Raw genomic sequence first — 26,318 nt, 5'->3', positions numbered from 1 at the left:
CCTACCCCCTCCTCCCTCCCTCCATCTCTCCTTGCTGATCTGTTCTTGTATAATGTAGTTTTTTTACTGTTTTTTCAATACAATAGAATGTAGATTATTTACATGGAATAGAAAATTTTCAATGTAGGTCTTTTGAATAGAAAATTTTCAATGTAAGTATTTGAATAGAATAGATTTTTTTGTAAATGTAGGTATTTTGAATAGAATAGAAATGTGGCACAAGGTACATGACCGACGATATGTTAGTAGTTGTTATAGAAATGTTAGTAGTTTCGTTATAAAAAATTAGGTATATAAAGTTTCAAAAGTTTACTAATTTTGTTCATAGGTTTGGATGTCGTTGATGCCTAGTGAACTTTGAGAGAGGGAGAGAGAGGGAGAGACCTAATGAAATGAAATGTTATTGCAAAAATGAAATGTTATGCTTCCTGTCAAAATTAAACCACTAAAATGCAATGAGCATACCAAGTTTGAAATTTTCTATATAAATGCTCATGTGTGGCGCAGGGTATATCAACGACGAGTCGGTAGACGTCGCCCAGAAGATCACCGATGACACCCGCATGCTCGACAACATCCGTCATCTATAGTGAGTAAACATGCATATGTACTAGCTACTGTTGTTCAAATATGATGTAGATATAAACATGTATATCTAGTGTTGCTCAAATAGGATATGTGCTTGCCCAAGTGGCCTATGTTTTCAGGGAACACCTTCAAGTGGCCTATGTTTTGGTGGAGTATTGATTAATTTCCGTTCCGGTAAATTTCAGGCGCTCGATATGTCCTTTTTAGCAAAGGTCATGCTGGATTTTTCAGTGAATTTTAGCATGGCTTGTGCTAGAATGTAGGAAATATCAAGTGCCTTGAATTTGCCAGAAAGAGCATTAAACGACATTTTGGGTTCACTTTAAGTCTGTTGGGGCTCCATACATGACAGTAAAAAATCAGTGAGGGAGTGTCCATCATATATGAGAGAAGAAGAATGCCGATTGTTGTCGTGGGGGCGTTCTTCCTCTTCTTTCTCGTGATAGACCTTTTGGTAAAGCATGGGGAAGGAAGAGAAGAACGACCATCACCGATGGTCGCAAATGTCAAATATGAAGAATCCCGACTGTTGTCGTGGGGGTCGCTTCTCCTTCATTCCCATGTGCTAGACAATTTGGTGTAATGCATTCGGGAACGAAGGGAGGAGCTACCATCACCGACGATCGAATATATCAGAGAGGGATCGAGTGCCCGCCATATACACCATGTAAGATGAGAGTTTTCAAGGAAGACTCGACAGAACGAAAGTCGAACAGTGATGAATATTAATGATCAAATTTAGTTTTTGTAATACATATATTGAAATTCAGAAGTTTAATCTTTGAATTTTGAACACAGGAGATGTATGATGATGATAGGATCCCGGAGTGCGATTACTGCTACGATGACCAGGGTTTGTGCGACATGTTTCCTCACCTTCAAAATGATAGGTTTTTCACCGTGTTGCTGTACAAGACCTTTGATGTTTGTACGGTACGCAATGACAAGCATTTCATCATAATTAATATCATCACTTGTGCTTCTTTTGTTCAACGTGTAATTTCTAGATTTTTTTTCAATTCGATTAGTACATCCCGTGCCATGCAAGACGATATGTATTGGAGAAGCTCGGTTTCAAAGACTTTGAGAATATGGAGATGAGGAGGGCTCACTTAAGAACTAAACATGGTTATGCGTTTCTGGTTAAGCTGTACAATGCGGTCAATCACTCCCATTTCGGTTGCTCTAATTGGGAAGCTCTCTGCAAGGCATATGGATTTGATGAGGGTATGCAAATAACATTTATTATTCGTCCCGAAGATGATGATGATGATGATGATGATGATGATGATGATATAGACATTTGGGTGGATGTGCATAGGCCTCCAGTTTTGTCTAAATGTGACTTTGTCAAACTAATTTGTTAAGTTAAGTAATTTATATTGTTAATTTAAAAATATTTGGTGTTCAATGATACTGAACTAATTAATTTATAATTATCAACTTATTTCTTATCTTCAAAAAATACTTGGAAGGCTGTAGACAGGACATACTACAGCTATGACTCCGAGCTTAATTGTGAGGAGAAAGGTTATCTTGTCTCATTCATAGATGATGTTGAGGTCTTTAAAACCAGTCACTCTATCCTCCCAAATTTTACTGGATACGTGACACTAGTCCATAAATTGCTTGATGGTAACTTCATTGCCAAAAACTTGGTAAGATTTTGTTAATGATGGTAACTTCATTGCATACATTCTTCTTAAGTAAACTACATTGCTAACTATATATGTTACTATTACGTTTTTCAACAGAGGCTCCCGAAGCTGGTTGTTCCTGACATGCTGTTTACCGAAGGTGATATGCATATGGTTAGCTTACAACCAACTCTTTCGAAGGATTACCACCCTGCATACTCTATTTATTCAAATGATGGAAGGTTCTGCTACTGTCGGCGTTCTGGGAATGGGGGTCTCTAGACTTGCCTGCCTGCGGCCCGCGGCGTGGCTGCGCCAGCAGGCCGTACGGCCCATCTTCACCAACAAAGAACCCAAGACCCTCGCGAGGGGCCAAGCCTCGCGAGGCGGACGACGCAAGACCTCCTCCGGAGTGGCCTAGCTAGGTAGGATCACGAGAAGCGGAGATATCAAGGAGGGGCGAACCTCACGAGGCTCTCGTGACGTGAGCCGTGACGATCGAGACCAGGCGGGCGCCAGCGCATAGCGTCCTTGTTTCCTCTTTGGTGCAAAGGGGGCAAGCGCATCCGCGGAGTACCAAGGCCTCACGCAAAGGTTGCCATTTTGGCGCAACAAGACCAAGACCATGGACTGCATGACGAAGGTCACCGTGGAGCCTAGAACAGCGTCACCACCAGAACTTTGTGCAGGTGAAGACTACTTTTGTCAGGATAGCTTGTACTAGATGTCCCCCTTCAAATTAGCCCTCCATTGTTGGCTCCCTTCCCGCTCGATATTTGGGAAGAGGACCAGGGCCTCTATAAATAGGACTAGCCACCACAGTGGAAAGGGGAAAAGAGAAGAGAGGACGATCTCATCTTAGCTTGGGAGAGACCACCCACACACACAAGCTCGCCGAGCACAAGAACGCCTCAACCTTGGGAGGCCATTCTTCGCTTGTATTGTTCATCATCATCCCAAGAGGCAATCCACCACCACCACACTGGAGTAGGGTATTACACCACAACGGTGGCCCGAACCAGTATAAACCCTGTGTCCTTCTGTGTTGTGAGTTCGTCGAGTTCGTCCGCAAGATCCTAGCGAGCTAGAGCATAGATCGGTTGGAGGGAAAGACTTTGCGCGCACCCCAGTGTTCGAACCTTAAGGGTTTGCCGGGACCCCATACCCCGACATTTGGCGCGCTAGGTAGGGGTGCGCCGTAGCTTCCCTTCCATCAGTTCGTCGCTCCGTCGATCCGTCGTCTCCATGTCGGACGCTTGCCACGCTCGAGCTGAGCGTCGGGCTGCCCTCGCCGCCCGCGTCGCTCAAACGGCTCCCGTCGGCGGACTGCCTCATCGGTCTCCGTCCCCCGCCGCCAACGCTGCCACCGGCCTAGTGGGAAACGAGCAGCATGCGTCCTCACAACATCCTTTGGTGCGGCAGGACGGCCGCACCGCTACTCCATCGCTCACCCCTGCTGGCTCTTCATCTCACGCGCACCGCACTCGCATGGAGGCATGGGTCGCGCTCATCGCGGCGAACGAGCTCCTGCGTTACCGCCCCGTCGACGACGTCTATGAGGAGTGGCTCGACCGCGTCGCCGAGCTTGTCCATGCCGCGGGGGGCTCTCTAGCGCCGTCCCACTCTCTGCCTCCCCCTCAGCAGGCCGCGGGCGACGGGGCTCACGATGTGCCTCCACCGCCTCGACCCCAAGACCGTGCCTTGGCGCCAAGGCGCGCGCCTCCGCGGCGTGATCCGCCGCGCCCGGCACCGGCGCGTGAAAAAGGAGCTGCCAAGAAGTCCCGCGACCACGAGAAGCTGCACCAGCGCTCCCTGCGCCACCTCGTCAAGACCGTGCGCCGCTTGTGGTGGCACGGCGCGGACCTCGCCAAGACCAAGCTCCGCCCCCGAAGTGGGGCCCCGGCAACCACGGCAGGCTGCCGCGCCTTCACCCCTGAGCTGTGTAGCGTTGTCTGGCCAGACAAGTTCAAGCCAGATCTGCCTCCTCAGTACGACGGCACCGCCGACCCCGCGAAGTTCTTGCAACTCTATGAGTTGAGCATCGAAGCGGCCAACGGCGACAAAAAAGTCATGGCGAACTCGTTTCCCATGGCTCTCAAGGATGCGGCCCGCTCTTGGCTCCTAAACCTGCAGCACGGCTCGATCTCCTCCTGGGACAAGATGCGCGACCGCTTCATTGCCAACTTCCAAGGCACTCGTGACCGCCCGCCGGTCGCGGGCGACCTACGCCGCATCAAGCAACAGCCAGGAGAGACCCTCCAGAAGTACATCCAGCGCTTCAACAGCACCCGCCTCAAGATCCCCAAGGTCACGAATGAGGCCATCATCTCCGCGTTTTCCGACGGCGTCCGCGACGTCAAGATGAAGGAAGAGCTAGCAATCCATGAGGAGCTTTGGACATCTCAGGAGCTGTTCAACCTGGCGACCAAGTGTGCAAGAGCTGAGGAGGGGCGCCTCTCTCTCCTTGAGCTGCCAGCTGCAGGAGTGGAGGAAAAGAAGGCCAAGGCCAAGGACGTGAAGCGTAAAGAGGCAGTAGTGCTCGCAGCACAGCCCGACACCAAGCGAGGTAGAGATCAGCCCGAGTCATCCAAGAACGGCCGCCCATTCTGCGCCTTCCACAACCTGAACACCCACAACACCAGCGACTGTCAAGAGCTCAGAGCCATTCGGGAAGGATGCTTCGGCTGACGCCCCGAGCGCAACGACCAGGGCTACGGCCGCGGAGGAGGACGCGGAAGCGGACATTGGGACGACCGTGGCCCGCACCAGGAGTGGCATGACCGGCCTCGTGAGGACCGCTGGCAGGACCAACCTTGCGAGGGCGCCTGGGAGACCCGCCTCGTGAGGATCGCCCCCAGGGTAACGCCGGTCTTCCCCCGTTTCCGTCGCCAAGGAGGAACGACGACCACCACCAGGACGAGGGGGCTGGGGGCTTCCAGGCGCCGCGCGCGGTCGCTTGCATCCTGGGCGGCGCTCAGGCCCCAGCCTCTCGGCGCATCTTCAAATAGTTCTCTCGCGAAGTAAACGCGGCGCTCCCCAAGCTCGAGGCCACGCGCCCGCTCCGGTGGTCCCAATGCGCCTTCACCTTCAGCTCGGCCGACCAGCTCAACTGCGCAGCCACCGCTGGCACACTCCCTATGCTATGCTCCCCAGTCATCATCAATGTGCAAGTCACCAAGACTCTCATCGACGGGGGCGCAGGGCTCAACGTCCTGTCCGCCGACACATTCGACAACCTCCAAGTGCCCTATGAGCAGCTCCAGCCAACCAAGCCTTTCTCAGGAGTGACTGACGGTTCCACCACACCAATAGGGCAAGTTCGCCTGCCTGTCACCTTCGGGGATCGCAAGAATTACCGCACCAAGCTCATCGACTTTGACGTCGCGCACATCCTCCTGCCGTACAATGACATCCTCGGGTATCCAGCCCTGGCCAAGTTCATGGCAGTCACTCACCACGGCTACAACGTTCTCAAGATGCTAGGAAGCAGGGGATCATCACGGTCCCATGTGAAGAAAGGGATGCGGTGTGCTCCCTTGAGCGCGCCTTCCAGGCCGCAGCAATCGACAACCCTGACAGCAGAAGTGAAGGCCCTCCGAAGGCCATCCCTAAGAAGAAGTTACCGCACCGTGCAGGACCCCAAGAAGATGGCGTCGCATCAGGAGCCTCATCAGGATCGGCGCCCGCTCCAGGGGTGCCTCCCTCCACCGCATAGGAAAGCACGCCCGGCGCCCTCCTCAGGCAAGGCTCGGGGGCTCTCTTCTGGAGGGCCTCAGACCTTGCAATCTCATGAGGAAGGCGCTTGGGCACCACTTGGAAAGCGTGCTTCACGGCATGTGTTCCTCAAGAGAGCATGGGGCGAGGAATGCCCACCACCCAGGAGTTCATCACCAAGACCACCCAGGAGCTACAAGACGCAAGGGCCATGCGTGGCGACAGCCGTTCATAGAGTGTGGCTCACCACCCAGGCGAGGGTCCTGAGCTGCGCGCCTGCGTCGACATCCCAGGGCTCAACAGGGCCGCATCTCAGGAACACTTCTGGCCATCACGCGCGGGCCGCTGTGAGGGTCCACCACACAGCTTCGTTCGCATGCCCTTCGGCTTGCCGAGCATGGCGTCGGCCCATCAGCGCAATATGCGGCAAGTCCAGGCGGCTCAGGAGGCCAGGTTCCATGCCGTTCTGGAGAAGATGGCGACGGCCTCCAAGGAACCTCCTAAGCCCCCAGAGCCTCCCAAGGCTCAGGGTCCCAATGGCTCATGAGGGGTCATTCCTCGACGTGTGGCTTCAGCTGCACCAGCTCTACTTCGTCTACAGACCCAGGTGACATCTTCCAAGTTCATTTAAGCTGGGAGCGCCCCTCAGGCTTCACTATTCCCAGGCCACGTGGGTCCGTCACTGTGGCATGTATCCTTTTTGCTTATGTTTCTAAGCTTACCTCGCTGGGGCGCCCCTCGGTTTCATCATCCCCACGCCGCTCGGGCCAGACCCAGTGGCATGTACCTTCCTGCATTTATCCCAGACAATCTTCTTAACCTGCCAACTGCTATCACCTGTTTGATTACCACCCGCCACGGGTCCATTCCCCCATGCAATTTGCTTGCACATTAAAAGGGGGGCTCCTGAGTATCGCGACTCAGGAGCTCTTACTGGCTCTCCAGCCCTCACCCCCTGGCCTTGACCACGGCATCGCGACCTGGCATACCAGTGACCGCTGAGCTCGCTCGAGGGCCGGGACCTGAGGACGTAGAGTGCTTGCATCTAACCCCCTTGCAGGAACATACAGTCACCAAGACTCAAGACCAGGCACAACCCGCCTTGAGGTAGGGCCTCGTGAGTCCCGCGCTGGCTCGCGAGTGCCTAGATACACCTCGCAGCCCTGCCGTGCAAGCCACGTGTCAGGGCGGGGCTGTACACTCCCCGGGGGCTCCTCACAAAGGGGGTCCCCCATCCCACGCCCAAGTGGAAGCTCCATGCTCCGCGTTGGCTGTCGACACTGCCGAGGAGCGGCTATGCCCGTGCACCAGCGGAAGCACTATGCTCCGCGCTGGTGATAAACAACTGAGGATGACCCCACGGTCGTACCAACCTTAGGGAGCTTAGTGCCCAGCCTCACCACGACGCCTCCCCTCGGGAAAGTCGCATGAGGGGGCTGGGCACGGGGGCTGCGCTCGGGTCATGCCCAAGCGCACGCCACCCAACCAGGTCCCCCGGGCATGGGCATCGCGCACCCCTCCCGATGCCTCGGCGAGGGAAGGTATGGAAATTGTTTGAATGTCAAGGGGGACTCCTGAGCATCGCAACTCAGGAGCCTAACTGGTCACGTAGCCCCTTGCTCCTTGGTCCGTCCTGGTCTCCGGTCGGCCCAATGGCGGTTGATGTATGCGCGGGGCCGGGCTCTGCCGACGTAGAACATTAATCTATCCTCACGAACTCTCCCTATATGATGTTCGCATGTCAAGGGGGACTCCTCAGCATCGCGAATCAGGAGCCTAACTGGTCACGTAGCCCCTCGCTCCTTGGACCGTCCTGGTCTCCGGTCGGCCCAACGGCGGTTGAGGTATGCATGGGGCCAGGCTCTGCCGACGCAGAACAAGGAAAATAAGGAAGGAAAACGTAGAATCTCAAAGCAAATATTACAATCATACTGTTCTCACAATACCAAATGAAAAGTCTAAACACCTCCATGAGGCCTGATGCATGTCACAGGGACTTGTCAAGTCGTGCAGTCGACGAAGCAGCGTGGGGAAGCGGAGACGCCCACGTCCAATCAACCGCCACGCGTCAACCGAGGCCGCAGGCTTTGGGGCCCGCGGCGCTTCGAGCTTGACCCTTGGCTTCCCCGCGAAGCCAAGCCCGAGCGCACCTTGGGCCCGGGGGCTACTGTCGGCGTTCTGGGAATGGGGGTCCCCAGATTTGCCTGCCTGCGGCCCGCGGCGTGGCTGAGCCAACAGGCCGTACGGCCCATCTTCACCAACAAAGCACCCAAGACCCTCGTGAGGGGCCAAGCCTCGCGAGGCGGACGATGCAAGACCTCCTCTGGAGTGCCTAACTAGGCAGGCTCACGAGGAGCGGAGATACCAAGGCGGGGCGAACCTCACGAGGCTCTCGTGACGTGAGCCGTGACGATCGAAATCAGGTGGGTGCGAGCGTGCATAGTGTCCTTGTTTCCTCTTTGGTGAAAAGGGGGCAATTGCAGCCGCGGAGTACCAAGGCCTCAGGCAAAGGTTGCCATTTCAGTGCAACAAGACCAAGCCCTTGGACTGCAAGACAGAGGTCACCGTGGAGCCTAGAACAGCATCACCACCAAAACTTTGTGCAGGCGAAGACTACTTTTGTCAGGATAGCTTGTACTAGCTGTCCCCCTTCAAATTAGCCCGCCATTGTTGGCTCCCTTCCCACTCGATATTTGTGAAGAGGACCAGGGCCTATATAAATAGGACTAGACACCACAGTGGAAAGGGGAAAAGAGAAGAGAGGACGATCTCATCTTAGCTTGGGAGAGACCACCCACACACACAAGCTCACCGAGCACAAGAACGCCTCAACCACGGGAGGCCGTTCTTCCCTTGTATTGTTCATCATCATCCCAAGAGGCAATCCACCACCACCACACTGGAGTAGGGTATTACACCACAACGGTGGCCCGAACCAGTATAAACCCTGTGTCCTTCTGTGTTGTGAGTTCGTCGAGTTCGTCCGCAAGATCCTAGCGAGCTAGAGCATAGATCGGTTGGAGGGAAAGACTTCGTGCGCACCCCAGTGTTTGAACCTTAAGGGTTTGCCGGGACCCCATAACCCGACAGCTACTTCTTGAGCTTGTGTTGGTTTTTCCCTTGAAGAGGAAAGGATAATGCAACACGGTAGAGATAAGTATTTCCCTCAGTTAAGAACTAAGGTATCAATCCAGTAGGAGAAACGCGCAAGTCACCAATCGATGCACCTGCACAAACAATCAAATACTTGTTGTAACATCCCAAAATTCTAAATTTTGGAATGTTATAATAAATAGATTGATTGATTGATTGATTGACTGTTGTGTGATTGATTGAGGGAAATTCGAAACTTTTTGAAAGTTAAATGAGAGAGGAAAAAAGGACTTTCCTAAACTTTCACCTTTTCATTTTGATCCCCGTGAATTCAAATTCTTTTCATCACAAAACCCTGGAGAGAAGATGACATGACTTCTTCCATTTATTTAAATGCAAAGGGGTGTTGAAAATATTTGAATTTCATCTGGAAATATTTCAAATTAATAAACTTCATGCAACTCAATGATTTTCAAGAGCGAAGATAAAATGACTTCTTCAAAACTTATGAAATATGAGTTGGGAGTTTCAAAGAAACTCAAATTTAAAATCCATTTGAAATAATTATTTTTCAATTTGGGTTATTTGAGTTTTATTCAAATTATTTTTATCCAAAAACAAAATACATGGAAAATAGGGTAACATGATTCCCTACAATACAAAATTGGAGAAAAATTTATTTGAAATCATTTTAGTATTTTTAAAATGTTTTTTGTTGGATTTTAATAGACCAGTTGCACTCTTTGTTTTATCTGAATTTTTATGAATTTTATTTGACTCTAGAAAAATATTCATGTCGTAGAAAATCTTTTTCTGAAAATTTTGATATATTATATGCCTATATAATATTTTTATTTATTTTGCTTTTATTATTTTTATTTGTCTGGAAATGTTTTTTTTAAACTGTTCCACCGACTGGGCCGGCCCAAGTTGCCAGCCCAGCCCGCGCCGCCACCGTCTTCCCCGCCGTCTCGGATCGAGACTTCCCCGGAGTCCGGCGCCGCCACGGCACCGTCGCCCCTCGCCCAAGTCGGTCGTCGCCCCTTTAATAGCGTCGCCCGGACCTCCTCTCTCTCCGCATCTCGTCGCGCCTGCTGCCGCTTCTCGTCGCCGCCCCGCGCTGCACGCCGAGCCGCCGCCGATGCATGTCATCGCCGCCCCGCGCCGCTAGATGTCGCCTCTGCTGCTCGCTGCCCCGCCCCACAGCCCCGCTCGGCCGCCGTCGCCACCACCCCGCCTCGCCGGAGTTGGCCGCCGACACCGAAGCCGCCGCTGTCCGCCTCGCCACAGCAAACATCGCTGCCGCCGGACTCGCTAACTGCCGCTGGCGGTTTTTGATGGAAAACCGTCACGAACCGGTAAAAACCACCAGCCGTTTTTTTTGTTTTCTTTAGATTAGGTTTTTCTTCTAAAAACGATCGGTACGCTCTAAATAGTGAACGTTTTCTGCTTAGGAAGTTTTAGTGAACGCTTTCGTTTCATAGATCTGTTTAGCGCATGTTCGCTATTTAGTCTTTTTCTTTTATTTTAGTTTTCTGCCAGGGACTCATTTGTGAGTATATATTTATAGATCAGCCCCTGGTTTTCAAACGGCTATAACTTTTTACTCGTTAGTCCAAATTCAACGAAACCAATGCCCACATCTTCGTTACGATCTCCTCTATCCAGTAATCCAACTCAAACATGTTTTTGAAAAGTTTAAAATTTGAATTAGACCAGATTTGAATTCAAACTTCGTTTGATCATAACTTGAGTTTCGTAGCTCCGTTTGAGTTGATTCTTTTTGCAAATCGAAGCTCTTGACCTAAACTTTCTGATAAGGCCAAATTCATATAATTTTGGTACTGTTAGAAATTGTTTTATGTTGCAAGAGTTATTTTCTTGGTTTTGGTGGTTTTCAAATCGTCTTCTTCGTTCTTTCTGATCTGTTGAGTGTTTGCTTATGTGTGGTTACTGTTGCTTGCTTACGATAGATTGACCGGAGTATGACGAGTAGAGCTATCAAGAGTTTTGAGTGCGAATCATCTTCATCAACATTGCAGGCAAGTTCACACTTTGATCATATTCCTTCCATACCCAGTTTTTATGCATTAGTTCCACCCTCAAACATTGCATGAGTAGGATTGATAACATGTGGGTATTGGGAAGTAGTTGATGAGGTAGGAACCTATTGCCCTGCATTCAAACCTTGGGAGTTACTATTACGTTATGCTTATATTGACATGCTATGCTCGTAGACGTGGATTGGGTTTGAGAGTATTCATGACAGATGTGAGATTGCTAATTAATGGTTTACTTAAGGTGGCAACTTTAACACACATCTGGGTGGATTGAGGCACTTGGGTATTCCAGCGATTGCCTGTCTAGGCACCTGGGTATTCCAGGATTGCCAGTTTTTTTATGGACCGCCACCCATGTTCAAAGCGATCATGAGATTATTCATACTAGAAACTTCCATGTGCAGCCACAAGCTATCGTGGGCTCTAGCATGGTTGATTAAGTCGTGTGAACTCTTAAAGTGGTAGGCTAGCAGATGTAGGGGTTGTAGGTGGAACGATCTACCCATCGTAAGGTGCAAACGCTTCTGAAAGATTATGTCTCGGTCATCCGTTTCTCAAACACCATGTAGTGCGAGAAATCCAACGGAGGAGATCGGGTCTTGTGGGGAAAAGTGCGCAAACCTCTACAGAGTGTATAAACTAATCATGATTAGCCGTGTCCCCGGTTATGGACATCTTGAGTATCTAGTACTTGGATTATCATGTGAATCTCATCATGTTACTCTAATTAATTTTGTTGGGTTTTAATGATGTTATTATTTGGGATTGAGAATGCTGTCAACCATTCTCAATGTTCAACAACCACCATGATAGTTAAATTAAAATGTACTCCTTTGCAGTAGGGAAAATTGGCTTTTTGCAAAAATATTATAACCATAGAGCCTTTCCACAAGCCAAATATGCATGTAGTGATATTCTTTATTCATCATTATCCTCTGGTGTGAATTTGCCAGTACATTCAATGTACTGACCCTTTGTGGCTGCAACGTCTCATGTTGCAGGATATCTTACGATGAGTAAGTGATATGTGAGGGTTACGATTTCTACACTCAACTTTGCCGTTGGTGTTGATGGGAATCCACAACCTTGTTACTTCCGCTATTTTGGATTGAGGTAATAGTATCTTACGTTACTTATACATGTGATTTACCTCTGTTATAAATCCTTGAGTACTATGTGTGTCAGCATACCGATCCAGGGAGACTTGATCCATTCGGGCCGGGTCGCTACACTTGCACCCAACGCGATAAAGGGGTTGTCAATACCTTCACGGTCACTTGCAAATGTGAGATCTGATAGAGATAGATAAAACTAAACAAAAGATAAAATATTTTTGGGTTTTTTGGTTTATAGATATGAAAATAAAAGATTGCAAAATCGTACATCAGAAATTAATATGATGGAAAATAGACCCGATGGCCATGGGTTTCACTAGAGGCTTCTCTCTTGAAGGCAAATAATACGGTGGGTGAACAAATTACTATCAAGCAATTGATAGAAAAGTGCAAAGTTATGACGATATCGAAGGCAATGATTATGCAATATAGGCATCACGTCCGTGTCAAGTAGACCGACTCCTTCCTGCATCTACTACTATTACTCCACACATCGACCGCTATCCAGCATACATCTAGAGTATTAAGTTCATAAAGAACGGAGTAACGCCTTAAGTAAGATGACACGATGTAGAGGAATAAACTCAAACAATATGATGAAAACCCCATATTTTTATCCTCGACGACAACAATTCAATAAGTGTCTCGCTATCCCTATTTTTCATTGGGTGAAATCACGCAAGATTGAACCCAAAGCTAAGCACCTCTCCCATTGCAAGAAAAACCAATCTAGTTGGCCAAACCAAACCGATAATTCAAAGAGAAATACAAAGATATCAAATCATGAATATAAGAATTAAAAGAAGATTCAAATAATATTCATCGATAAGCTGATCATAAATCTACAATTCATCGGATCTCGACAGACACACCGCAAAAGAAGATTACATCGGATAGATCTCCAAGAACATCGAGGAGAACATGGTATTGAGAATCAAAAAGAGATAAGAAGCCATCTAGCTACTAGCTATCGACCCGTAGGTCTGTGGTAAACTACTCATGCTTCATCGAATGGGCAACAGAATTGATGTAGATGCCCTCCGTGATCGAATCCCCCCCGGGAGATTGCCGGAAAAGGCCCCAAGATGGGATCTCACGGGAACAGAAGGTTGTGGCGGTGGAAAAGTGTTTTTATGGATGCTTCTGAGGGTTTTTGAATATATGTGAATATATAGGACGAAGATCTGGGTCAGGGAGTCACCGAGGAGCCCACAAGGTAGGGGCACCCCCCCTAGGGCGCGCCCTCCACCCTTGTCGCCGCCTCATGGCTCTTTTGATTTGCACTCCAAGTCCCCTGGGTGTCTTCTGGTCCAAGAAAAATCATCGCGAAGTTTTATTCCATTTCGACTCCGTTTAGTATTCCATTTCTAGGAAGCTAAAAATAAGGAAAAAACCAGAAACTGACACTGGGCTCTAGGTTAATAAGTTAGTCCCAAAAATAATATAAAATAGTATATTAATGCATATAAAACATCCAAAACATATAATATAATGGCATGGAACAATTAAAAATTATAGATACGTTGGAGACGTATCAAGCATCCCCAAGCTTAATTTCTGCTCGTCCTTGAGTAGGTAAATGATAAAAACATAATTTTTTATGTGGGCTGCTACCTAACGTATTTATCCATGTAATTTTCTTTATTGTGGCATGAATGTTCAGATCCATAAGATTCAAAACAAAAGTTTAATATTGACATAAAAATGATAATACTTCAAGCATACTAATAAATCAATCATGTCTTCTCAAAATAACATGGCCAAAGAAAGCTATCCCTAGAAAATCATATATTCTGGCTGTGCTCCATCTTCATCACACAAAATATTCAAATCATGCACAACCTCGATGACAAGCCAAGCAATTGTTTCATACTTTTGGTGTTCTCAAACTTCTTCAACTTTCATGCAATACATGAGTGTGAGCCATGGACATAGCACTATAGATGGAATAGAATATGGTGGTTGTGGAGAAGACAAAAAGAAGGAGGTAGTCTCACATCAACTAGGCGTATCAACGGGCTATGGAGATGCCCATCAATAGATATCAATGTGAGTGAGTAGGGATTGCCATGCGACGGATGCACTAGAGCTATAAGTGTATGAAAACTCAAAAGGAAACTAAGTGGGTGTGCATCCACCTTGCTTGCTCATGAAGACCTAGGGCAATTTGAGGAAGCCCGGCATTGGAATATACAAGCCAAGTTCTATAATAAAAAAATTCCCACTAGTATATGAAAGTGACAAGATAGGACACCCTCTATCATGAAGATCATGGTGCTACTTTGAAGCACAAGTGTGGAAAAATGATAGTAACATTGCCCCTACTCTCTTTTCTCTCATTTTTTGGTGGGATTCCCGGCCTCTTTTATTTTTGTAAAGTCCGGAGACTCATCCCAACTTGTGAGGGAATCATAGCTTCCATCATCCTTTCATCACATGGGACAATGCTCTAATAATGATGATCATCACACTTTTATTTACTTACAACTCAAGAATTAGAACAAAATATGACTCTATATGAATGCCTCCAGCGGTGTACCGGGATGTGCAATGACTCAAGAGTGACATGTATAAAAAATTATGAATGGTGGCTTTGCCAAAAATAAGATTTCAACTACATGATCATGCAAAGCAACATGACAATGATGAAGCATGTCATAATAAGCGGTGGAAGTTGCATGGCAATATATCTCGGAATGGCTATGGAAATGCCATAATAGGTAGGTATGGTGGCTGTTTTGAGGAAGGTATATGGTGGGTGTATGGTACCAGCGAAAGTTGCTTGGCACTAGAGAGGCTAGCTATGGTGGAAGGGTGAGAGTGTGTATAATCCATGGACTCAACATTATTCATAAAGAACTCACATACTTTTTGCAAAAATCTATTAGTCATCGAAACAAAGTACAGCGCGCATGCTCCTAGGGGGATAGATTGGTAGGAAAAGGCCATCGCTCATCCCCGACCGCCACTCATAAGGAAGACAATCAATAAATAAATCATTCTCTGACTTCATCACATAACGGTTCACCATACATGCATGCTACGGGAATCACAAACTTCAACACAAGTGTTTATACAATCCACAATTACTCACTAGCATGAATCTAATATCACCATCCTCATATCTAAAAACAATCATAAGGAATCAAACTTCTCATAGTATTCAACGCACTTTATATGAAAGTTTTTATTATATCCCTCTTGGATGCCCATCATATTAGGACTAAATTCATAACCAAAGCAAATTACCATGCTGGTTAAAGTGACTCTCAAAATAATATAAGTGAAGCATGAGAGTTCAATAATTTCTATAAAATAAAACCACCGCCATGCTCTAAAAATATATAAGTGAAGCACTAGAGCAAAATTGCCTAGCTCAAAAGATATAAGTGAAGCACATAGAGTATTCCAATAAATCACGATTCATGCGTGTGTCTCTCAAAAGGTGTGTACATCAAGGATAATTGTGGCAAACTAAAAAGCAAAGACTCATATCATACAAGATTCTCCAAGCAAAACACATATCATGTGGTGAATAAAAATATAGCCTCAAGTAAAGTTACTGATAGACGACGACGAAAGAGGGAATGTCTTCCGGGGCATCCCAAGATTAGGCTCTTGGTTGTCCTTTAATATTACCTTGGGGTGCCTTGGGAATCCCCAAGCTTAGGCTCTTGCCACTCCTTATTCCATAGTCCATCAAATCTTTACCGAAAACTTGAAAACTTCATAACACAAAACTCAAGAGAAAATCTCATGAGATCCGTTAGTATAAGAAAATAAAATCACCACTTTTGGTACTGTTGTGAACTCGTTGTTTATTTATATTGGTGTAATATCTACTTTATTCCAATTTATTCGTGGTTCATACCCCCGATGCTATCCATGGATTCATCAAAATAAGCAAACAACACGTAGAAAACAAAATCTGTCAAAAAACAGAACAATCTGTAGTAATCTGTAACTCTCAAATACTTATGTAAATCCAAAAATTCTGAAGAATTAGGATAACCTGGGAAATTTGTATATCAATCTTCTACAAAAATAATCAGTATTTTATCACGCTTTTGTTAAAAATGAGAATTATTTTCCTGGGCACAAAAGTTTCTGTTTTTAGCAAGATCAAATCAACTATCACCGTAAGCCATCCCAAAGGTCTTACTTGGCACAAACACTAAATTAAACATGAAAACACATCTAACCAGAGGCTGGATGAAATATATATTTGAAAACAGGAAGGAAAATATTGGGTTGTCTCCTAACCAGTGCTTTTCTTTAAAGCCGTTTAGCTAGGCATTGAGATTTCAATGATGCTCACATGAAAGATAGCAATTGAAACACGAAGAGAGCATCATGTAGCATGTGAAAAACAAGTTTAAGCATAACATATTTCCTATGCATAGGTATTTTATAAGTAAACAAATTATCATAGCAAGCAAAAACTACCATATGTAAGGAAGAAGAAAGAAACAATAGCAATCTCAACATAACAAGAGGTAATTTAGCGACATGAAAATTTCTACAACCATATTTTCCTCTCTCATAATAATTACATGTGGGATCATAATCAAATTCAACAATATAGCTATCACATAGAATTTTCTCTTCATGATCCACATGCATGCAAAGTTGACACTCTTCCTAAATAGTGGGATTATCATAAAATAAAGTCATGACCTCTCCGAACGCACTTTTATCAAAAACTTCATAAGATTGAACATTATCCAAATATGTGGGATCTAAAGTTGACACTCTTCCAAACCTACTTTCAATATTATTGCAAACATTATTATCAATCTCATATTCATCATGGGGCTTAAATGAATTTTCAAGATCGTAAGAAGAATCACCCCAATCATGATCATTGCAACAAGTAGTGGACATAGCAAAACTAGCATCCCCAAGCTTAGGGTTTTGCATATCATTAACACAATTGTCATTAATAGAATTTATATTAATATCATTGCAATCATGCTTTTCCATCCAGGAGCTATCGTGAATCACTTCATAAATTTCTTCTTTCAACACTTCATCGCAATTTTCAGATTCATGAATTTCAAGCAAAACCTCATAAAGATAATCTAGTGCACTCAACTCACTAACAATTGGTTCATCAAAATTGTATCTTTTAAAAAGACTAGCAAGTGGATGAGGATCCATAACAATAGATTTTGAGCAAGCGAAGATGCAAGCAAATAGAAGGCACATGGCAACACAAGCAACCAAAAAGCAAACGGAAAGACGAAAGGAAGAAGGGCGAATAAAAAGGAAAATATTTTTGTATTTTTCTAAAAATTGTTTTAGACGTAGGGAGAGGAAATTTAACATCTCAAATTTTCAATTTGGAATGATATACATAGGTCATTCAAGCATATCATATTTTACTGCATTTCATTTCTCGATCCTCAAAATCCTAAGCAACTCAAGGACCCTCGGAGAGAGTTGGGGATTTTCCTAGTTCTCATATTTGAACTTTTCTCAAATATCGAAACAAGGATCACTTTGGTTTTAATTATTTTTCTCTCCGAAAATTTTTCATATTAAAATTATATGAGAGGAGATAATATGACTTTCTCCAAAATAAATGAAATGTTGGAGGAAAAATATTAAAATCAATTTATATATTTTATTTTGGTTTTATCGCTATTTTATTTGAATTAGGAAAAATATGTGTTTTCCAAAATTGCATTAGAGGCCCAAGTAAATGTTCAATTTGTCCGGCATATTTTTATAGGACGGGGAAAATTTATTTCAGGATTTTTGGAGTCCGTTTAGTATTTCTTTTCTTTGTTTTTCTTGCGTCGGAATATTTAAAAAAAAAGTGAACCGCCTTACCGGGCCGTGTCCCCCTGGGACACCGACCCGGCCGGCTTTATAAGCCGACGCCCGAGGCCCCGGCCCACCTCACGCCGCGCCCCCAAACCCTAGGCCACCGCCGCCCGTGCCGGAGCCTGCCGCCGCCGCCGTTCGTCGCCGTTTTTTTCTTTTCCGGTTAACCATTCGTTTTTAAAATAAAACTAGATTTCGTTTTTTAGATCGGTTCGGTTTTCCGCGGTTTAGCTAAATAGCGGACGTTCGTCCCTACGTTCGTTTTAACTAATGTTGTTCGTCCGTTAGTCACAGACAGCGGACGTTCGTTCGTTAGCCTGTTCATCAGTTTTTCTTTTTCCAGGGTTTTTCCGCAATTATTTTCGATCAGGATTTCTGCCCTGATCCTAGATTTAGTTTATCTTTTCGCTCATTTATCGGAATCAGGCGATTCAAGCGCTTGGATCTTCGTCTTGAAGCCCTCTTTCTGTTTAACCAACTTGAACGACATTTTGGTACTGGAAAATTTGACTTTAGTCCAGATTAGTAAACGGATCTTGTTTCTTTCGCAGTTTGAGTTTCGTTGCTCCGTTTGATTTGATTCTTTTTGCAAACCGGAGTTATTGAGTTGAACTTTCTGGTTAGATCTTCTTATTTGAGATTTACCCGTGCTTCTTTGCTTGATTTCTTATGTATGCTATTGTTTGTTTGCAATAGAACACCCGGAGTGCGAAGCGTGCTACTATGAGTCTCTAGGTTTTGCAGATCGTCAGCAAGGCAAGTAACACTTTGATAATACCCCTTTATCACCTAGTTTTTATGCATTAGTTTCAACCCTCGCACATTGCATGAGTAGGATCTCTTAACATGTGGTTCTGGGAAGTATATGATGAGGTAGAACCTATTACCTGTTTTACTATCAAACCCCTGGGACTTACTTCTACGCTATGCTTATACTGCCATGCTACGCTCGTAGACGTGGATTGGGTTTGAGTGTATCCATGACAGATGTGAGTTGTTAATTAATGGTTCAACTTAAGGTGGCAACTTTAATACACATCTGGGTGGATTGCTTATGGGCTCCTGGAGAATCCAGTGTTGTCCTAGGATATCTCGGAGTACCCGTGTGATCATCATACGGACCTCCACCCAGGCTCAAAGGGATCATAAGATTATTTCATGCTAGAAACTTCTGTGTGCAGCCACAAGCTATTATGGGCTCTAGCATAGTTTATTAAGTTGTGGGAAACCTTTCCATGATGGGCTAGCAGATGTAGGGGATTGTAGGTGTACCGGCCTATCTATCGGTTAAGGGGGCCTCTTCGAAAAGATTGTTTCTCGGTCATCCGTTTCTCAAAAACCATGCAGTGCGAGATATACAATGGAGGAGATCGAGTCTTGTGGGGAAAAGTGCGCAAACCTCTGCAGAGTGTACAAACTAATCATGGTTAGCCATGTCCCCGGTTATGGACATCTTGAGATCTGGTTCTTGGATTATCATATGGATCTCATCACTCTAAATTAATTTTTTTGGGTCGATAATTACTTTTAATTGGGATTGAGTTGGAGGAACCTTCTCAATGTTGTTCAACCACCATGATAGTTAAATAAAATATATTCCTTTGTTGTAGGGAAAAATTGGCTTTTCGCAAAACATATTAACCATACAGCTTCCATCAGCCATCTGTGCATGTAGTGATAGCATTTATCTGTTCATTACTCTACTGTGTTACATTGCCAGCATATTCCATGTGCTGACCCATTTTCGGGTTGCAACATATCATGTTGCAGACTTTTCAGACAAGGAGTAAGGTTCGCTAGGCCGTGTCATGCACTCAGCTATGTCGTTGGAGTTGATGGACTCACTTTATCTTCCAAGCCTTCTGTTGTTATCGTATTAGATGGCCTTAAGCCATATTTATTGTAGTAGGTTCTCTCTTGAGACTTCGATGTAATAAGTGTGTGATTGCCACTCTATTATAAATCCTTCGAGTGTTGTGTGTGTCAGCATTACCGATCCAGGGATGACACTGAAGCACAGAGACTTGACTGTTTGAGGTTGGGTCGCTACAAGATGGTATCAGAGCACACGCTGAATGTAGGACACGACCACTAAGAAAAGCCAGAGGCCACTCTTCTCTACTCATTTCTGACTCCTCTCCATTTTCTACTCTTTAGGATGGCATACTCGAGGAACAAGTTTGCACAACCGGATGAAGACACACCTTTTGGACGACACTTGAAGGAAGTCACTAGGTACCTGAACATTAGAATACCAAGCTTCACCGAGACCTATACCGCCACTTTACAAGAAGAGGAACGCTGGATGATTCGAGTTCAAGTTCCAGGAAGGACGTTCACGCCAGTCACTAAACCCATAGAATTTTCCTTTGATGCACCCACCTGGAGTCTAGGCAAGAGTATGGCAGCCCACATTGCTATAGGACGCATCGGCGAAGTTTACCTCAAGGAGCTTAAGGACACTATCTACCAGATATGTGGGCGCTGAGATGAGCAATGGGAGATGATCAGCACCAGGAAGGACATGTCCATTCTAGCATTCATCCAGGAATTAAACCATCACATTCGTCGCTAGGAGAACCAGATGTGCGCAAGCATGATAGATTTGAAGAAGGCGATGAACAAGATCACAGAGCTAGAAGAGGAGCTTAAGTCTACATGCGATGGATATGAGGAGAAAATGATGATACTTGTGGAGAGGAATGACGACATGACAAGGAAGCTAGGAGTTTTCATGGGAGACCCCGCGCCAGGAGGAGAAGACGACGAACCTAAGGAGATTCATTCTGAAGACTACATCATCATCGACGACACCGACTCCGACCCTGATAGTAGTGATGATGACTATGAAGACAAAGCTGGAGCGGATATCATGGAGTCTTCCACCGATCAAAATTTCTAGTAGACCACCATACTATTAGTAGTACTCCCCATGTAAATATTAGTAGTCCGAGCACAATAACGATAGTTAGACCGATTGTATGCCCTTGCTTGATTGATTGAGTGATATGATATGATATGATTGTGTTTGTCTCATGTGCATATGGGTAGTGCTTTCTCACTAGACCTCATTCTATTCTATTCTCTTCCCTCTAAACCCATCAGATGCCTCCGAGACGTGACCCCGGTTTTGCTTTCCCACCGGAGCTCACTCGGTTGATCCAGCAGCAGAATGCCTTGATGCAGTTGTTAGTTCAGAACCAAGGCAACAATAAAAACAACAACAACAACAACCCACCGCCACCACCACCAGTTGACAACTTAGCCCGTTTTCTAAGGTTGCAGCCGCCGGTGTTTTCCAGTAGCACCGAGCCAATACTTGCTGATGATTGGCTGCGCAGGATTGGAAGAGAGTTGAACACCGCAGGTTGCACAGATGTTGAGAAGGTGTGTTATGCCGCACACCAATTGGATGGACCAGCAGCCTCATGGTGGGAGAATTACACATCCACTTTTCCTATAGCCAATGTCACTTGGGAGCAGTTTCAGCAAGCATTCCGCACAACCGACGTGTCAACTAGAGCTATGAGCATGAAGAAGCGTGAGTTTCGCAACTTACGCCAAGGGAACCGTACTGTAGGGCAGTACGTGGATGAGTTTAGTAAGTTATCTCGCTATGCTCTAGATGATGTGGCCACATATGCCGCAAAGCAGGAGAAGTTTATGGAAGGGTTGGACGATGAGATGAGTGATACGTCCATTTTGCATCATGCTTTTATATCGATATTTATCGCATTATGGACTATTATTTCACTTTATGTCACAATACTTATGGCTATTCTCTCTTATTTTACAAGGTTTACATAAGGAGGGAGAATGCCGGCAGCTGGAATTCTGGGCTAGAAAAGGAGCAAATATTAGAGACCTATTCTGCGCAACTCCAAAAGTCCTGAAACTCCACAGAACATCTTAAAATAAATAAAGAAAAATCCACGCCAAAGATGAAGGCCAGGGGGCCCACATCCTGCTCACAAGGGTGGGGGGCGCCCCCCCCCCCCTAGGGCGCGCCCCCTACCTCGTGGGCCCCCTGGTGGCTCTCCGATGTCCATCTTCTGCTATATGAAGTCTTTCGATGAGAAACAAATCAGAAGGAACTTTTTGGGATGAGACTCCGCCGCCACGAGGCAGAACCTTGGCGGATCCAATCTAGAGCTTCGGCAGAGCTGTTCTGCCGGGGAAACTTCCTACCGGGAGGGGGAAATCATCACCATCGTCATCACCAACGCTCCTCTCATCGGGAGAGGGCAATCTCCATCAACATCTTCACCAGCACCATCTCATCTCCAAACCCTAGTTCATCTCTTGTATCCAATTCTTGTCTCAAAGTCCAGGATTGGTGCTAGTAGGTTGCTAGTAGTGTTGATTACTCCTTGTAGTTGATGCTAGTTGGTTTATTTGGTGGAAGATCATATGTTCAGATCCTATATGCATATTATTACCCCTCTGATTATGACCATGAATATGCTTTGTGAGTAATTACATTCGTTCCTGAGGACAAGGGAGAAGTCTTGCTATGAGTAGTCATGTGAATTTGGTATTCGTTTGATATTTTGATAAGATGTATGTTGTCTAGCCTCTAGTGGTGTTATGTGAACGTCGACTACATAACACTTCACCATTATTTGGGCCTAGAGGAAGGCATTGGGAAGTAATAAGTAGATGATGGGTTGCTAGAGTGACAGAAGCCTAAACCCTAGTTTATGTGTTGCTTCGTAAGGGGCTGATTTGGATCCATATGTTTCATGCTATGGTTTGGTTTACCTTAATACTTTTGTTGTAGTTGTCGATGCTTGCAATAGAGGTTAATCATAAGTGGGATGTTTGTTCAAGTAAGAACAGCACCCAAGCACCGGTCCACCCACATATCAAATTATCAAAGTATTGAACGCGAATCATATGAACGTGATGAAAACTAGCTTGACGATATTCCCATGTGTCCTCGGGAGCGCTTTTCCTATTATAAGAGTTTGTTCCGTCTTGTCCTTTGCTACAAAAGGATTGGGCCACCTTGCTGCACTTTATTTACTTTTGTTACTTGTTGCTCGTTACAACCTATCTTATCACAAAACTATCTGTTACCACTTATTTTAGTACTTGCAGAGAATACCTTGCTGAAAACCGCTTATCATTTCCTTCTGCTCCTCGTTGGGTTCGACACTCTTACTTATCGAAAGGACTACGATAGATCCCCTATACTTGTGGGTCATCAATACTCTTTTCTGGCGTCGTTGCCGGGGAGTGTAGCGCCTTTGGTAGGTGGAAATTGGTAAGGAAAAATTTATAGTGTGCTGAAATTTACTGTCACTTGTTACTATGGAAAGTAATTCTCTGAGGGGCTTGTTCGGGGTATCTTCACCCCGTCTAGTAGATCAAAGAGTTGCTCCTCAACCTACTGAACCTACTGAAAATGAAACTCCTTTTGAATTTCCTTCGGGTATGATGGAAAAACTGCTAGCTAACCCTTTTACAGGAGATGGAACAAAGCATCCTGATGAACACTTAATATATGTGGAAGGATTATTTAAGCTTGCAGGTATACCCGATGATGTTGCTAAGAAGAAGGTCTTCCCTTTATCTTTGAAGGGAGGCGCATTGATATGGTATAGGCTATGTGATGATATGAGATTCTAGGACTATAAAAGATTGAAATTGGAATTTCATCAAAAGTATTACCCTATGCATCTTGTTCATCGTGATTGCAATTATATATATAATTTCTGGCCTCGCGAAGGAGAAAGCATCGCTCAAGCTTGGGGGAGGCTTAAATCAATGTTATATTCATGCCCCAATCATGAGCTCTCAAGATAAATGATTATTCAAAATCTATATGCTCGGCTTTCTGATAACAATCGCACCATGCTCGATACTTCTTGTGTTGGCTCTTTTATGATGAAGACTATTGAATTCAGATGGAATTTATTGGATAGAATTAAATGCAACTCTGAAGATTGGGACCTCGACGAAGGTAAGGAGTCAGGTATGACACCTAAGTTTGGTTGTGTTAAATCTTTTATGGATACCGATATTTTCCGTAAGTTTAGCACTAAATATGGACTTGACTCTGAGATAGTAGCTTCTTTCTGTGAATCTTTTGCTACTTATGTTGATCTCCCTAAGGAGAAGTGGTTTAAATATCATCCTCCCATAGAAGTAAAAGTAGCTGCACCTATTAAAGTTGAAGAAAAGACTGTCACTTATAATGATCCTATTGTTCCTACTTCTTATGTTGAGAAACCACCTTTCCCTGTTAGACTAAAGGATCATGCTAAAGCTTCAGCTGTTGTTCGTAAAAGCAATATTAGAACTTATACACCTCCTGAGCAAGTTAAAGTATAACCTAATATTGCTATTGTTAAAGATCTCTTGTCTGATAATATCGATGGGCATGTTATTCAGTTCGAAGGTGAAACTGCTAGAATTGCTAAACCTTGTGATAAAGAGAAACATAGACCTGTGGTAGGTGTGTGTATTTCCAACATGTTCCAGTACTGGTATCCGTGTTCATCCGGAAAATAAATCAGGTGCTATCTGTTCTCAGTATTTTTTACACATATTAATTCTTTTGAGAACAACTGCTCTGTCTTTCAAATATATTTTACGCAGGATAAAGTCCACTACAAAACTGATGTCATGCCATAGACATGAGGCTCGCACCGGCTTAAATGTCGTGGCCAGCTCTCGCGCCTGCACCGGCTACCACTGCCGCAATCGACTTGTCAGCCCGCGCCTGTGCGTGCTGGTCTCCAACACCACGGCCGACTCCTTCGCCAATGGATACGCGCATGCCACCGTTCCCGTGGTCCGGTCTACATCAACACGCCGGGACCGTACCCACTTTCATAAGCTGCCCAACGGATACGCGTGCAAGTCACCGCTCCTGTTGTTGGGTTTACATCAATACGTGGCTGACTCATCTGTTCGCGCATGTGATTGGCTCGCCCGTCCACGCCAGCTTAAAATGTTGTGGCCGACTCTCTCATCCACCCCTGCGGCCGATTCTCCCGTCCACGCGACTTAACCGCACTTGCGATTGACTCAACCGCCTGCGCTGACTTACAACGTCGCGGCCGTTTCACCCATGAATTGATTTCAGCTTCACTATGGTGATCATCAACTCCGCGGTGGATAACTACTGGCCTGACGTATCAGGTGAAATGCATCCGGTATATTTTTTACATATTCATTTCTTTAAAGGAGCAATTACTCTGCCTTGCAAGTTTCTCAATGCAGGACGAGTTGTCTACTGCAAAAGAGACTATTATATCACTGATCTGTTGAATAACTCATACCGGTTTATATCACGGTCAAATATGGAGAGTCTCAAGCCAACTCCTTGAGTGATCTTAAGACTCGGGGGCTAAAATGACATGACTCGGGAACTCCTGGTCATTGGAGGGAAAAATAACTGAAAGCACAAGTGCTCCCTAGGTGGTTTTGATAATTGATGACAACATATCTCTTGTTGGACTAACATTTCTATCTAGCATGTTTCAGATAAGTTCAACAATGGAGTGGCATGGATTAAAGGTTGTGGGAACTCCTTCAAGATGCTAAGGACAAAGGATTGGCTAAAGCTTCAAGCTCAAGACTCTTCATTTTACATTTTAGTGATCCAAGATCACATTGAGTCCATAGGAAAAGCCAATACTATCAAGGAGGGATGAGGTGTTGCTTAATGAGCCTCTTGCTTCATGTGCTTAGTGATATGCTCCAAAACCCTCAACTACTTTCCCACTTCCACATATGACCTAAACCCTAAGCCAAACTCGGTCCTACCGATTCTTCCTATCCGGCCCCACCGAGTTTCACTTATCATAAGCCACTGCCAAACCCTAATCAGTTCGGTCTCACCGATGGGATCTCGGTCTCACCGAGATGGGCTTGCAAACTCTCTGTTACCCATTGCAATATTCTCGGTCCCACCGAGATATGCAATCGGTCCCACCGAGTTTGCTTGACCAAATCTCAGTTTCACTTATTACCCAAATCGGTCCCACCGAGTTTGAGTAATTGGTCAAACCGAGTTTTGGATTTACCCTAACCCTAGCACATCGGTCCCACCGAGTTGATCCAGTCGGTCCCACCGAAATCTCTAACGGTCACTAGGTTTACATTTTTGGTCCGACCGAGTTTATTGATTCGGTCCCACCGAGATTGGAAAACTGTGTGTAACGGTTGGATTTTGTGTGGAGGCTATATATACCCCTCCACCTCCTTCTCATTCGAAGAGAGAGCCATCAGAACACACACACCATTCCAACTCATATGTTCTGAGAGAGAAC

The sequence above is a fragment of the Triticum urartu genome, chromosome 2, assembly GCF_003073215.2.
Source record: "Triticum urartu cultivar G1812 chromosome 2, Tu2.1, whole genome shotgun sequence".
NCBI lineage: Eukaryota > Viridiplantae > Streptophyta > Magnoliopsida > Poales > Poaceae > Triticum > Triticum urartu.
Note: the sequence above shows the minus strand (reverse complement) of the source record.